The following is a 15,976-nucleotide window of genomic DNA, read 5'->3' on the forward strand; positions in this document are numbered from 1 at the left end:
ACAACACAACGAAGTGAAAGCATGAATGCTTTTTTTGATGGATATGTCAACCCGAAGACTTCATTAAAACAATTTGTTGAACAATATGACAATGCGTTGAGAAGTAAGGTAGAGAAAGAGAAGAAATCAGACATCAAATCTTGACACAAATTGTTTGATTGTCTAACTATATATGGCTTTGAGAAGCAATTTCAACAAACCTACACCAATGCAAAATTCAAAGAAGTTCAAGGAGAGTTGAAGAGATTAGTGTACTGTCAAGCCTTGATTGTCAAAGAGGAGTGAGCAATTTGTACATATAATGTCCAAGAAGCGATGGTAGTTTGTGACAAGATGAAGCATGTGGACTTTGTTGTGTATTTTAATTCAATTGAATGTGAAGTTCAGTGTATGTGTCAGTTGTTTCAGTTTAGAGGGATTATGTGTGCTTACTCACTCGCGGTGCTTGTGAGAAGGTGCATAAATGAGGTGCCAAGTAAGTACATTTTGCCACGTTGGAGGAAAGATTTGGTTCGAGAGTACACATGCATCAAAACCACGTACACTGGCTTTGGGGATGATTTCAATACAAGTTGTTATGAGAGGATGAACGAGAAATTGATCGCCATTATACAACTTGCTGGTAATTTGGAAGGGAAAATTAAAATTATAGACCGTGGGTTGGATGAAATGAAGGATAAAGTCATGCATGATGAATCTGGTGATGGGAGTAGTTTACCACCTTCTACTAATAGGATACCATCTTCTACACAAAGTCCAATTGCCACCAGATGTACATCGGGTGCTAGTGCGAGGAAGGTGGTTAGTCCTTTGGTTGTTCAGCGAAGAGGCCGTCCAGTAACGAAACGAAAGGTTGCCAAAGTAGATCAAATAGTGAATCGGTTCAAGGCAACGGCAAAAAAACAAACAAAAGCAAAGGTAAATTGTATATTGAATTGAACTTGTATATTAAATTGAACTTGTTTTTTATTTTTTTAACAAACTCTTTCAACTACATTTTTACAAACTCTTGAACCAATATAGGCTGCTAAGGTTCTTCAATTTGAAGCTCAAGCTCAAGCTCAAGCTGAAGTTGAAGCTCAAGTTCAAGCCCAAGCTCAAGCTTATACATCATATTATCCTTATATGGTTGGCATGCAAAATAGTGTGTATGCACCGGTATGTGTTCATAAGACGACTTTACATTCATTTTTTGTTTTCATTTACAAATATTTTGTAACATGTATTTTTTTACTTCAATTATGACAGGTCGTAAATGCTATTGGAGGCACATCTCTTATCCCATCGAACTTTGTAAGCAGCACACCGAGAAGTTTGATGAGTGCTCCAACTCAATTTTTTGGATCTGGATCTCTAACCCCATCGGGTTCTAATGTATGCACACCGGGAATGAATGATGGACATTGCACAGCGCGAATGAATGATGGAGATTGTAGAAATGTTTGACTAGTTTATTGAACATTGACATTTTGTTTTTGAGATTGAAACTTATTATGTTAAGTCCCATGTTACATGTGTAACGTATGTTGTGTATGAATTTGCAAGATTCGTTATTGAGTTCATGGTTTATTTTGACAATTTGTCTTTCAGCATTTTCAGTTCACAGTTGATGGTTTAAAAAATTCTGTAAAAAAATCTGTTTCATTTTGCTATTTTGACAGTGTTTGAGCATTTTGTCAGTGTTTGAACATGATTTTTTGAGAGTTCATGCAGAAGCTCTGTTGACAGTTCATGGTTTAAGAAATCTGTAAGAAAAAATGATTTTAGCCAAAATATGATTTTTTCAGTTCATGGTTCAAATCTGTGTAAAATCTGAAATCTGTGTAAAAATCTGGTTCATGGTTCATGGTTCATGGTTCATGGTTCATGCTCAAATGTCAAATCTGGTTCATGGTTCTGTAAATGATGGTTCATGGATCATGCTCAAATCCCAAATCTGGTTCATGGTTCTGTAATTGATGGTTCATGGTTCATGGTTCTGTAATTGATGGTTTATGGTTCATGCTGTTTAAAATCTGTTTATGGTTCAAATCTGTAAAAATCTGTTTATGGTTCAAATCATGGTTGCCAAAATATGTCTGTTTATGGTTCAAATCTGTTTATGGTTCAAATCATGGTTCAAATTTGTAAAAAAATCTGTAAAAAATCTATCATGGTTCATGCTCAACATCTTGATTCCACAACAATTCCACAACATCTTCATTCCACAACAAACCTGTTTAAAATCTGACATGGTTTAAAATCTGTCATGGGTCATGGTTCAGTTCATGGTTTAAAACTTGTTCATGGTTCACATCTTCATTCCACAACAATTCCACAATAACACATCTTCATTCCACAACAATTCCACAGTACCACATCTTCATTCCACATCTTCATTCAACAATTCAACAATGACAATTCAACAATTCAGTGGGTCATTTCCCTTCCACTCAAAAATTCAACAATTCACAACAAAACATATTCCATTCCACAAAACATATTCAACAATACATATTCCATTCCACAACAAAACATAGTTCAATCTACTTCTACTTCTACTTCTAACTAGCATTACATCTTCATAAGTAATAACACACCAATTACAAGCAAGAAAAACATCACAAATTCTAGTTTTTGCATCTTTGCACTAACAAAGGTAAATTGTTCCGTCATAGATCTTTGTTGTTCGGTCATAGCTTGAAGTTGTTCCGTCATAGATCTTTGTTGTTCGGTCATAGCTCGAACTTGTTCCGTCATAGATCTTAGCAGTTCTCTTTCTACTTGTCTTGGAATTTCTTGATCTCCACATTCTGAATTCATAGGCACACACCATCCAATGAAAATACCACAACCATTACAAGAGTAGAATAGCTTGTTTTTGTTTCGATCGGTCTTAGAAATTTGAATCATGGCCTTTTTCTTACATGTAGGACAATTTTTGTTGATGTACATCAACCGATCTGAGCTACTGGCGTTGACAGTTGAACTTGACATCTGCAATAACAAGTTATCCTCATTAATTGAAAATTGAATCAAAAAGTGAACTCAATAGTCTCATATGGGAATAGTCTGAAATTGAATCAAAAAGTGAAAATTCAAACACTGTCAGTTTGAATTTGAACTCATACAAGTTACATTTTACGTGCATTGGGCTAGTTACATTTTTGAATTGTAAGTGAAATTTGAACATTGACACCTTGTATGAATTCAAACACTGTCAGTTTGAATTTGAACTCAATTTGACAAATGAGTTCAACTTCAAGTTCAAATTCATTTTCCAAATTCAAATGAGTTCAAACTCATTTCACTTACAGTTTGAATTTGAACTCATTTCACTTATGCTGTTTGAACTCATTTCACTTACAGTGAGCTATATACACACTGGCAAGTTGGCAACCAGTACTTCAAACCAAGTCCATATAACTCAGTGTGCGATTAGCAGATTTTATAAATCCAAGTCAAACTCCATTAAGTAAATAGAAGAGTTAAACAACTTTGTTTACAGAACAAAACTAGTTATTATCTTAATATATAAACCACTGTAAGAATAAAATTTATAATTCAGCATTTAACAGACACATAATTCAGCCATCATTTGACATATCACTTTGCAACTTCCAAAAAACTGAATTCAATTCATTAAGAGATTATGGGTAAGTCAAACCCAACAGAAAATGGAAATAAGAAATTTGTGTATAGTAATAAAGAAATGTCGACCTCAGAAAAAACTAGGACTATATGTCTTATCTCAGACAGAAGAACAAGATTTGGTACAGTACTACTAGAAAGTCACCCATATTGAAATAAAAACACATTTATTTGCTAAGAATCACTGCCACTCTCAACATTTTAGATGTCACTTATACCCATGAGCAATTTGGAGTTTAAGGTTTCTACTGAAAGATGCAATATGGCTTAATGATTCTATATTTCTACTAAAAGATGCATTATGGCTTCTTTGAGGCATTCCAAGAAAGATGAAAAATCTCTTAATGGCAACCTCAAGCCTATAATGCTACCCATTACATCTCTAATCGTAACTCAAATTCCTGTGTTTTCAAGAGAACAAACATCATGCTGCTGCTCTAAGAAGAAGCTATACCTCCCCAATAACTCATGGTAAGACTCAAAGACCATTAAACCCACTGGGAAGAAGTTACACCTCCACTGGGAAGAAGCCTATAATGCTACCCATTACATCTCTAAGAAGATGTTGATTTCAGAAATTTCAGAAATTTGATTCAACAAATTTCAATTTCAGAAATTTGATTTTTACACAGATTTTACATAATAATAAAATATGGAATTGAGAATAATAAAATATATGTTAATTAGGGCATCAATCCATATGTTCAGATTTTACACAGATTTCAGAAATCTGAACAAATCTGTAGAAATTAGGGCATCAACAACATATATATGTTAATTTCAGAAATTTCAACAACATATATATTACCTCAACTTGGGGATGACAATTTCTGAAATTTCTGAAATTGGCAAAATTATGGCAAAATCAACATATATATATATATATATATACACCAGATTGAAATAGAGGCAGTCGGGACTCGAGAGGACACAGTAGGACCTGTCGTCGGGGCGTAAAGGGGAGGAGTGGGTCCGTCGAATGAGATGGAAAGGGAGCAAGAGAGAGAGTGCGTCGGGCATCGCAGTCAAGGACATCGGAGTGAAAGGGAGGAGCTGAGGGAGTCAGCCTTCGGAGTTGGGAGTTGGAGCTATCCGTCGAGTGAGGGGGAGCTGTCCGTTGAGTTTAGGAGTCGTTCTGCCTCTCGATCGCCATTGTCATCGAGCTATATTATCCCGTTCAAAAATGTTTTTGAATTCTGAAAGAGGAGGGGCGTCGGCTTTGTATGTCACGTAACCCATCACGTGCTGTCCAGCTCAGAGGGGGTCGAGGGGGTCTTATTTTGAGGGGGTCGGAAACATATTTCTTTAAAAAAATTAAAAATTTATTATTCTCTTTAAGTTGTATCATCTTATTTAAGTTACATTATTTTTTTATTACATCTTTTAAGGCCAAGTTTGGCAACTCTGAAAAAAGACAAAAAGTAAAAAAATTACTCAAAAAGTAAAAAAGTTATCACTATTTACAAAAAAAAATTAATATATATAACGTTAAATACAAATCAGTCGACGCACGACAGCCTATGTACAGACATCAAAGCATAGAAGTGAAAGGGAAAAAAAATATATTACATGTGTATATTCTTAAATTGGATGGTAAAGTTGGATTCATGGAGGCCCACCACGGGTTCCGTCTTTTTAATCAGAACCGTTGAATGTGTAGAAATCATCGAGTACTATATGCCTGTAAAAATCACTTTTATCGGATATCGCTAACTATATGATCAAATCAGTTTTTGTATAAAAAATGGATGGTATTATAGTTAACATGTGACAAAAAAAACTAATACGATCAGATATCTATCAATATCCAATGAACGTGATTTTTTATAAGAATATAATACTCGACGAGTTCTACACATTGAACGGTTCCGATTAGAAAAACGGGACCCGTGGTGGGCCTCCACGGGCCGAACAACACAGTCCAATCAAAGGCCAAAAAGTAGGCAATCTTTTCCCATATCCTTTTTAGCCGACGCACTGCCCAATTGTACGGATTAATTAATTATCTTCTCCTACACACTTAATTATACAATATTTTAATACACATTTTTTCATAAAAAGTCAAAAAGTTAATCCAAACATCCATATTTTTTTCCTTAACTTTTTAGTCTAAAAAGATAAAAAAAATGCACTTATTTAAGACACTCCAAACAACCCCTAAATCTAATTCATACTCAATCTATATTTTATAAAAAAAATTAAAAAGTATATTTATTTAGATCATTTCAAATCACTTATAAATATCCATATATTATTTTCGATGGTAGAAGGTACTTGGGGATAAAAATTATATATGGACAATTTTAAATTTTATTTATGTTTCTTTTGTTGGTTATGGGAGTGTTTTAATTAGTTATTTTGTACTAGTTTACCCCTTTTATTGAGGGTTTGAGATTTGTTGTATTAGTTGGGGTATGTCCATTATAAATGTGTTAATTTTTGTCTTTAATTTACGACTTAACTACCTAAAAAACAAAAAAGTTAAGATTGCGATCCTCTTCATTACATATTTGTAACAGAGATATTTCATTATGTCATTCAATAGTGAGTGTAATTGTCTTTTTTAAGTTAAATTAATTATAAATTTGTATTCATATTTCATGGTTATTAAATATGTGATAAAAATCTTCATTACATACATGTAATAGAGAGCATCAGAGTCTATCAAGTCATGCAAATAATAAATTTTAATGTCATTTATATTATTAAGTAAATAGGTAACACTTGTACATTTATATGACATTTGGACAAATATGACAAATGTATAGATAGGTGATATTTAGATGAATAAGGGATATTCTATTTCTACACACCACATTATCTCTATGTACATCATTTCTCACTCCACACACTTAGTAATTTGATTCTTAAGTATTTATCTCAATCCACACACCTCACATTTCAAATATACCCATTTAATAAAAAATGTGCGCACCCTTGTCAGATTATATTAGACAAAATTCATAGACAACTCCAAGACTATGATGAGCCAAAATCAATACTGTCCTCTAAGGTTCTTTCTGCAGCAACAAAAAAAACAAAAACAATTTGATCAGAAAACACATATGGGTTTGTTCCAAACCCATTTCTCAGAAAACACAAATTAAAGGATTACCTATCTCACCTTAATACGATTCTGAAAAAACCTAGTTTCTAGATCCATGTAGGAATGGCAACGAGGCGGGACAGAGCCGGAGATTACACTTCCCGTCCTCGATCCTCGATGGCAAAAATATCCCCGTTCCTGGCCCCGATCCCCGACGGGTAACATATCACTGTCCCTGTCCCCGCCCCTAACGGGGATCAAGTTTCCCCGACCCCGAAAATTTCCCATTCCAAATCTATTTCAACATTCAATACCATCAACAACAACTTTCAACATCATCAACAATATCATCAAAAAATCATACACAAAGAGAGAGACACACATATACATACATACTTACATGTATACATTCAAACAGAGAGAGATACACACATACATTATACATACACACAGAGACACACACACACAGAGGACGATAGAGATCGGGAAAGATCGGCTGATCGGTGGCGACGATAGAGGAGATCAACACAGATTCGAGATCCCTGTGTGATTGCGACGACGGTGACTCGACGGACAGGAAGACAGAGGGCAACGATGGAGGTGAAGCGGACGGCGGAGTCGATGGATGTGAAGCGACGGTGCGAGGTGCACAGCAACTCCGGCGTTGCAGACAGTGGTGACTGCGCTGAGAAGATGGAGATGAGAGGTGCAAGAGTGAGAGAGTGAGAGACAGAGAGAGAGAGGCAGAACAGAACATACGTAGGGGTTATAACTTATAAGGGGTATATATAGTAAGTTTATTTCGGGGGGCTAACGGAGACGAGGTTCGAGCCGGGGGTGAAAAACATATCACCGTTCCCAGCCCGAAAATGATCAGGGATTTATTTTTGAGTACCATTCCCGGCCCGTTGGGAATATTTTTCGGGAAAAATTGCTCTAATCGGGGTCGGGGGGTCGGGTCCCCGTCGGCCAGTTTCAAATTGCTATCCCTAGATCCATGATGGGTCTCCTCAAAACCTCATGGAAACCAAATTTAACCCCAAATTAAGAAGATTCAAAGATGACCCATTACTGAAAACACCTTTCCCAGTAAACAACTTCAATGCAATTATGTAGTAGACACTAACAAATGATACACACAAACTTAAAAAAAAACAAAGAAACATATAGTTAATAAATACATATTATGTGGACTCTTGTGGAGTTAGCAATTGAATCACCATCAATGAAGAAAAAATACGAAAAGCCACAAAACAAGTGTGTGCACACCCTCATCAGATTATGTGGGAGGTGAGATGATAATTTTGTTAAAGGATAAAATTATGATTCTGAAAAAAATTCATTAAGTGTGTGGAGTAAGGAAACTTGGTGTGTGGAAATAGAATTTCTCGATAAATAGACAGATACGTAAGTTTTGAATAGATAAGTGTCCTTTTAGACTTATCTGTTACCCAAAAGACAACCTAAGAGGGGGTGAATTAGGTTTTTACAAATAAAATAATAATACCCTAATAAAAATTATGACTAGCACAATAGATAAATATAGTAAATCAAATAAAAATAATTAAAACAAGTGTTCTAACAACTATGTCAAATAATGATTTTAGCACAATAAAAATATGAAATATAGTTATGACAATTTAAATAAAAAAAAAAAGAGATAAGGGAGAGAGAGGCAAACAAATTTATTGTGATTCGGCTTCAACTTGGCCTACGTCCACTCCTCAAGCTTCACTTGAGATTTTTCACTATTCTGTAGCTTCATAAGGTGCTAGCAACATTTTTACAAATGGAGCAATCCTCCACAGATTTTACACTGACTTTCTAAATCAAGAACATTGAGTGTACTACACTCTTATAAGATTGAAAATAAGGTGTTTTTGCTTTCACAGAAAGCTATAAGAATTATCTTTCAAAGATAGATATAAAAATGAAACTCTGATTTTTCTGTAAACCTCACACATGAAAGATGAGCTTAAAGCTATACGTCTCAGTGTATAATTTCTGAAAGAGGATGTAAACAAAAATTGAAGAACACTTCTTAGAGAATTTTTTCAGAGAATAGATGTGAGTGATTATAGATTAAAGAATATTTTCTGGTTTTTTTTTTTTTTTTTTTTTGTATCTTGTTTACATTAGAGACTTTGGTACATATAATGAAACTTATAGTCGTTTATAGCCGTTGTATTCATTTGAATATCTTCCACTCTATCATTACTAATTTGAATATCTTCCACTTGAATTTTTTGGCCTGCTGCTGTGCTGAGCTGTTTGAACCTTTGTTTTGGGTTGTTTGAACCTCTGGTTTGGGCATTATTTTTGGGTTGAAATGAACTCCTGATTTAAGCAAATATTAAATACATTCAAATAATATTTAGGATAAAATTTAGGTGAGAAATAATATGACAAAACAAATTTTGATTCTATTTTTCTCTTTTAAATAAATTAAAATATAATTTAAATAAATTATTAAAATAAATTTTGAATTCTATTAAAACATAATTAAATAAATCATCAAAATAAATTTTGGATTCTATTTTTCTTTTTCAAATAAATTAAAATATAATTAAATAAATTATCAAAATAAATTTTGGATTATATTTTTCTCTTTTAAATAAATTAAAACATAATTAAATAAATCATCAAAATAAATAAGTTTAACATTATCCATATCCCTTTTGATAAAAAAAATATTTAAGTTTAGGTTCATTGGCCTAGAAATTTTAGAAATAAGTATCTAGCCATAGGTCATTTTTTTAAATCTATTTTTTGCTTCTTTTTTTTTTTTTTTCTCTCTTAAAAATGCAAACTAGTTTGGCGAAAAATAAACATCATATAAATGTTCTATAATTTTTAAAATTATTTTTCTGCAAAAAAGTGAAAAATCATATGAAATAATCAATATTTTTTATTTTTCATTATTTTTCAGATGATTTTTTGAGTAGAAACAAAGTTTTAAAATTTCAATCAAACATGTAAATCCTTTCTCATCTAAATGTTGATCCGTAAATATGACTAGTTTTTAATGCAGCAAATGAAAGAAAAAAAATGCAATAACACACAAAAGATTGTAAGATTTTGTTAACCTCAACCTTTATAGCATGTGGTAAAAAAATCGGCAATGCTATATCCCACTAAAAGTTGTGCTCTAAAGCACCACTAATAAGTTGGCACCCACTTTTTTAAAAAAAAAAAAAAAAAACCAAGGCACAAAAACATTGTGGCAGTGGGTCCCACTCACTGCCACATCATTAGTGGTAGCACTAATTAGTGCTCCCACTCATTTTCCTAAAAGTAATTGTAATAAAAATTATACAATTATTGTAATTTTTTCTCTTTATGGTTAGGTTTATTTCAAATTCAAATATAAATTTTAGAAAACTTGAAAGGCTAGTGAGACTCATCATAGGTCCCATTTTTATTATTTAAACTGTTCATTTTATTGAACACTCATTTTATATTATTAATGTAAAAATTTAGGTCGAATATAATAATTGTAACACTTTCATTTTATTATATTTTGTTTTTTTTCGTTTTTATTAATTTTTTTTAAAAGATATGAATAGTTTTTCACTCTTGACTTCTATTCAACTAGATGGATGAGAGAAATAAAATAAAAATTTGAAAACAACTTTAGAAAGAACAAAATAAAAAATAGTTAATTTTCTTGCAGATCATGGTGGGACCTATTTAATAGAATTTCCTTTCTTTTTGTAGATCACGGTCGATGATACCGAGCTTTTAAAACGAGACAGTTAGCGAATAGTGATGATACCGACCTTTTAGGCTTCGTTTGGGAAGCATGGATTGAGGGTTTTTTTTTATTTTATTTTTTTTTTATTTTAATCACAAAAAATAAAATAAATTTTTTTAATTTAATAAGATAAAATATCACATCTAATTTATAATTATTACATTCTTTCTCTTACAAAACAGTTAAAAAAAGTCCAAAAGAAAAATCAAAAGTCCTTCCTAAACGAGACTTTTTAACCCCATACTAAAATAGTCAAAAAGTGAAAAAGTCAACCCATTTCCCAAACGAACCCAAAGTGAGACAGTTAGCACAAACATCGTGATCATACCGACTTTTTAATAGTAGAGTACAAAGGATCCTCTGTCCCCAAATAATCATGTCTCCTGGTCCCAATTCACTTACTCATTGTCATTGGATCATATGAAAATTTCAAGACATAAAAATCTCAAAACATATCTAATAATTATGAATAATTTGGGACATGAGACAGAGCTATTTGGGAATAGAAGATCCTTTACACTATTATTAAAAGCTTGGTATCATCACGATGTTTTGTGCTAACTGTGATGTTTGTGCTAACTATCTCATTTTAGGTTCGTTTGGGAAGTGGGTTAGTTTTTTTTATTTTTGACTTTTTTGACTATTTTAGCTTGAAATTAAAAAATCTCGTTTGGAAAAGACTTTTGATTATTTTTTTTGAACTTTTTTATAATAAAAAAATGTAATGATTATAGGTTAGATATGATATTTTATCTTATTGAGTTAAAAAATTTATTTTATTTTTTGTGACTATAATAATAAAAAAAAACCCCAATCCATGCTTCCCAAACGAAGCCTTGTTAACTGTCTCATTTTAAAAGCTCGGTATATCACCGTGATCTACAACAAGAAAGGAAATTCCATTAAATAGGTCCCACCATCGTATCACCGTGAAAAGATATGAAAAATGTCCACCATGATAATGTTTTGTGCTAACTGTTTCATTGTAAACCATGTAATTTGGGTCCTTGGTGCTAAATTAGAACATAACATTGAGTTTTCAGTGAAACAAATTGAACACAAAAAATACAAGAAACAAAAAAGAATTCAAATTAAAACATGAAAATTCAACGGCAAACACAAGAAATCTAAAAAACAGATCTAAAATTTGAATCAAGAGTTCATAATTGGATGTTATCAACTAAAACCCAATTGACAGACCCAAGGAGAGAGACGATAGCCCCATTTTCTCTTGATTCAAATTTCAGATCTAAGAAGAGAGAGATAGACAAAACCCATCATCTAATTTCCATAGACAAATGAGAAAAATAGTAAAAATAATAATAATAATAATAATAATAATAATAATAATAAAATAAATGTGTTTGGAAGCCGAGAAAAATGAGGGAAATTCTACTATTTAGAAGTTAAAAGAGGTAGTCATACAATGTAATACAAAAGCTAAAATAGAAAATAAAGAAATCGATCAACCGATCTCCCGATCAACCATCTCTATATATATATTACATATATGTTCTTCTTGATTGATGAAAATGGGAAAATCACTATAAGGAATTCTGGGTTTGATTAGAGCCATAGAAATCGACGAGTTTGAGAAGAACAATGTAGTCGGTGGTTTCTTGGAACAGCTGGTCGGCCTTTCTCTCTTGGTCGTGGGTGGGTATGAGGCTTTTTAGAGCTTCCAATTTCTCATAAACTGAAGAATATGATTCGACTTTGATGAGTGTTGTTGAGTTCTCTTTCTCGTCCTTCTCATGGGCTGGACATGGCGTTCTTTTGCCTTGAGCTCGTAGAGACAGAGAAGACAGACATAGAGAGAGAGAGAGAGAGAGAGAGAGCTGTAATGAGGCTGAAAAGCAAAATAAGAAAATAAAATAAAAAATAAAAAAAGGTCCAAAATGGCATCGTTTTGAACCACGGCAGGAAAGTACGGCAGATGATCCGGACTCGTAAAGGATCTAGGCAGAGATGTCAATCCAGACATGACTTTTGGAAATTTATCTTGGTAGCTTCCTTCACAATCACCACATTTCTCTTAATAATCCCATTTTGAATACAGAGATGGTAACCCAGTCCCCACTGCCTTCTTCAAAGGTCTCCCAACAGCATTCCAAGATTTTGTTGTGTGCCTCGTCTTCACCTTTTCTGGTTCGTTGAGTGCGTTGCTAATCCGTGACACGTCCTTGCTTGCTAGGTTCTGTGAGTATTATTCCATGACTTCCATGGCATCTGCTCTCTCTCTCTCTCTCTCTCTTTCTTGCTTTACACCATGTTTGGGATATGGATGTCCCAGTCTGCATAAAAACAATGGTTTATTTCTAAACTTAACAAAAACACAACAAACACAGACAGTAAATTAACAGAGACTTAGTTTTTCATACAGACTGGGACATCCATACCTGCCCAAACATGGTCGAAATAAAAGCTTGATATTGATCTCCATGATGGAACACAGCACCCTGTATTCCTAAACTTAACAAAAACAAACACAGACAGTAAATTAACAAAGACTTAGTTTTTCATGCAGACTGGTACATCCATAGCCCAAACATGGTGCAAAGCAAGAGAGAGAGAGAGAGAAGATGCCATGGAAGCCATGAAAGAGTACTCACAGAACTTAGCAAGCAATGACGTGTCACGGATTAGCAACGCACTCAACGAACCAGAAAAGGAGAAGACGAGGCACACAACAAAATCTTGGAATGCTGTTGGGAGACCTTTGAAGAAGGCAGTGGGGACTGGGTTACCATCTCTGTATTCAGATGGGATTATTAAGAGAAGTGTGGTATTGTGAAGGAAGCTACCAAGATAAATTCCAAAACTCTTGTCCGTGACATCCATAGCCCCTTAAACATGGTGCAAAGCAAGAGAGAGACAGCAGATGTCATGGAAGCCATGGAAGAGTACCCACAGAACTTAGCAAGCAAGGACGTGTCACGGATTAGCAACGCACTCAACGAACCAGAAAAGGATATGACAGTTGGAACTGGGTTGCCATCTATGTATTCAAATGGGATTATTAAGAGAAGACGAGGCACACAACAAAAGCTTGGAATGTTGTTGGGAGGCCTTTGAAGAAGACAGTGGGGACTGGGTTACCATCTATGTATTAAAATGGGATAATTAAGAGAAGTGTGGTGATTGTGAAGGAAGCTACCAAGATAAATTTCCAAAACTCTTGCCTGGATTGGTGGGATGGAGCTCAATTTTGAGTCATCTCTTCGATTTGCAAGAGAGAGACAGCAGATGTCATGGAAGCCATGGAAGAGTACCCACAGAACTTAGCAAGCAAGGACGTGTCACGGATTAGCAACGCACTCAACGAACCAGAAAAGGATATGACAGTTGGAACTGGGTTGCCATCTATGTATTCAAATGGGATTATTAAGAGAAGACGAGGCACACAACAAAAGCTTGGAATGTTTTTGGGAGGCCTTTGAAGAAGACAGTGGGGACTGGGTTACCATCTATGTATTAAAATGGGATAATTAAGAGAAGTGTGGTGATTGTGAAGGAAGCTACCAAGATAAATTTCCAAAACTCTTGCCTGGATTGGTGGGATGGAGCTCAATTTTGAGTCATCTCTTCGATTTGCAAGAGAGAGACAGCAGATGTCATGGAAGCCATGGAAGAGTACCCACAGAACTTAGCAAGCAAGGACGTGTCACGGATTAGCAACGCACTCAACGAACCAGAAAAGGATATGACAGTTGGAACTGGGTTGCCATCTATGTATTCAAATGGGATTATTAAGAGAAGACGGGGCACACAACAAAAGCTTGGAATGTTTTTGGGAGGCCTTTGAAGAAGACAGTGGGGACTGGGTTACCATCTATGTATTCAAATGGGATAATTAAGAGAAGTGTGGTGATTGTGAAGGAAGCTACCAAGATAAATTCCCAAACTCTTGTCTGGATTGGTGGGATGGAGCTCAATTTTGAGTCATCTCTTCGATTTGCAAGAAACACATGCCATCTCTGCCTAGATCCTTCACCTTTTATTTTGAAGCGGCGGACTAGAATTGTTAAATTTGGTGAAGCGAACCATGTGGTGGGACTTATTATAATATTTTTATCATGGTGGGACCTATTAAAATAGAGGTTGTTATCCATGAAATTTTTTGTATAAAAATTTTGTTAGTATATCATTAAATATAAAGTATTGAGATCTATATTAATAATAAAGCTGGGGTTCATTGCCTTTAATAAATAAAAAAGTCATGCTAGGAATTTTAAAAAAATTATAAATTTTTTTTATGCAATACTTTGAGAAGACTAAATAAGTGCACTTTTTTACTTTTTATGGAATATGGGTTGGATTTGGGTTGGGTTTGAAGTGATGTGTTAGAGAGGTGATGTGACTTAAATAAGATGACGTGACTTAAATAGGATAGTGACTTTTTGACTTTTTGAATTTTTTAGAGGATGCCAAACTTAAGTGTAAGGCTTGCACTATATAAGATTCACACTAGTTCAAATATTGTGTAGAATTTTTGATAATAGTATTAGATATATATATATATATATATAAAAGGTGTGGGCATTGAATAAGTTTCTCTTTAAATAATATGGTAAATTATAAATATATATTTTAAAATTTGTTTAAAATATAAATTGTCTCATATGATTTTAGAAATTATATCTTGTCCTTTCAAATTTCTAATCGCATAATAATGGACCCTTTTATTAATAAATCATCAAGTAATTAGCAATTTTTAAAAATTTCACAAATATGTTTCAATTAACAATTCATGTAATTTTATTATTGTCTAGAAAAATAGTTAGAAATTTTATTTTTTTCTACTAATTCTTTTAAATAATTTTTTTTGATAAAAAAATATTTTTAATTTTTAAAATCATAAAGAATAATCCGTAATTTAAGTAAATTTTAAGTAGTTATTTATAATTTACCCTAAATAATATATAGTTGGAAAGTGATGTGCTACACACTTTCTGTAATTGCTGTCTCTCACCTTTTTTTTTTTTTTTTTTAAATGACAAATATAACTTTCGGTTTTGTTAAGAGACATGTTAAGAAAATGTTAGGTTTTTTTTTTTTTTTTTGAAATTTAAATATGAATTTGAAAGAAATTGAGAAGTTCGTGAAGTTGACTACAGGTCATGTTTTAATAATTTAAATCGTTTATTTTGTAAGACTCAATATATGTTAGCCATAGAAAAAATTTATATTGATACGATACTCGTAACTTATTGAGTACAAACAGGATAAAATGAAAGTGTTACGATTATTAGATCTAGCCTAAATTTTTACATTAATAATATAAAATGAGTACTCTATAAAATGAATAGTTTAAATAATAAAAATAGGACCTATGGTGAGTCTCACTAGCCTTTCAAGTTTTCTAAAATTTATATTTGAATTTGAAATAAACATAACCATCAACAGAAAAAAGTACAATAATTGTATAATTTTTTATTACAATTACTTTTATATGTATTTATATCATATTAAAATGTAATATAAATATAATTTTTATTACAATTACTTTCATATGTATTTATACCATATTAAAATGTAATATAAAT

At 33.0% G+C, this 15,976-nt stretch overlaps 1 long non-coding RNA gene across 1 annotated transcript; it reads right to left on the reverse strand.

Annotated features, from left to right (window-relative positions):
- Window positions 1-11,811: 11,811 nt before the first annotated feature.
- LOC114275293 (uncharacterized) lies at window positions 11,812-14,438 on the reverse strand. The gene is made up of 3 exons (XR_014336293.1): window positions 13,043-14,438; window positions 12,830-12,897; window positions 11,812-12,724 (listed from the first exon to the last, which is right to left on the reverse strand). It is a non-coding gene; the product is annotated as an uncharacterized LOC114275293 (long non-coding RNA).
- Between the last annotated feature and the right edge of the window lie 1,538 nt (window positions 14,439-15,976).

Source organism: Camellia sinensis, chromosome 7 (assembly GCF_055761805.1).
Source record: "Camellia sinensis isolate YWXY chromosome 7, ASM5576180v1, whole genome shotgun sequence".
NCBI classification, from domain to species: domain Eukaryota; kingdom Viridiplantae; phylum Streptophyta; class Magnoliopsida; order Ericales; family Theaceae; genus Camellia; species Camellia sinensis.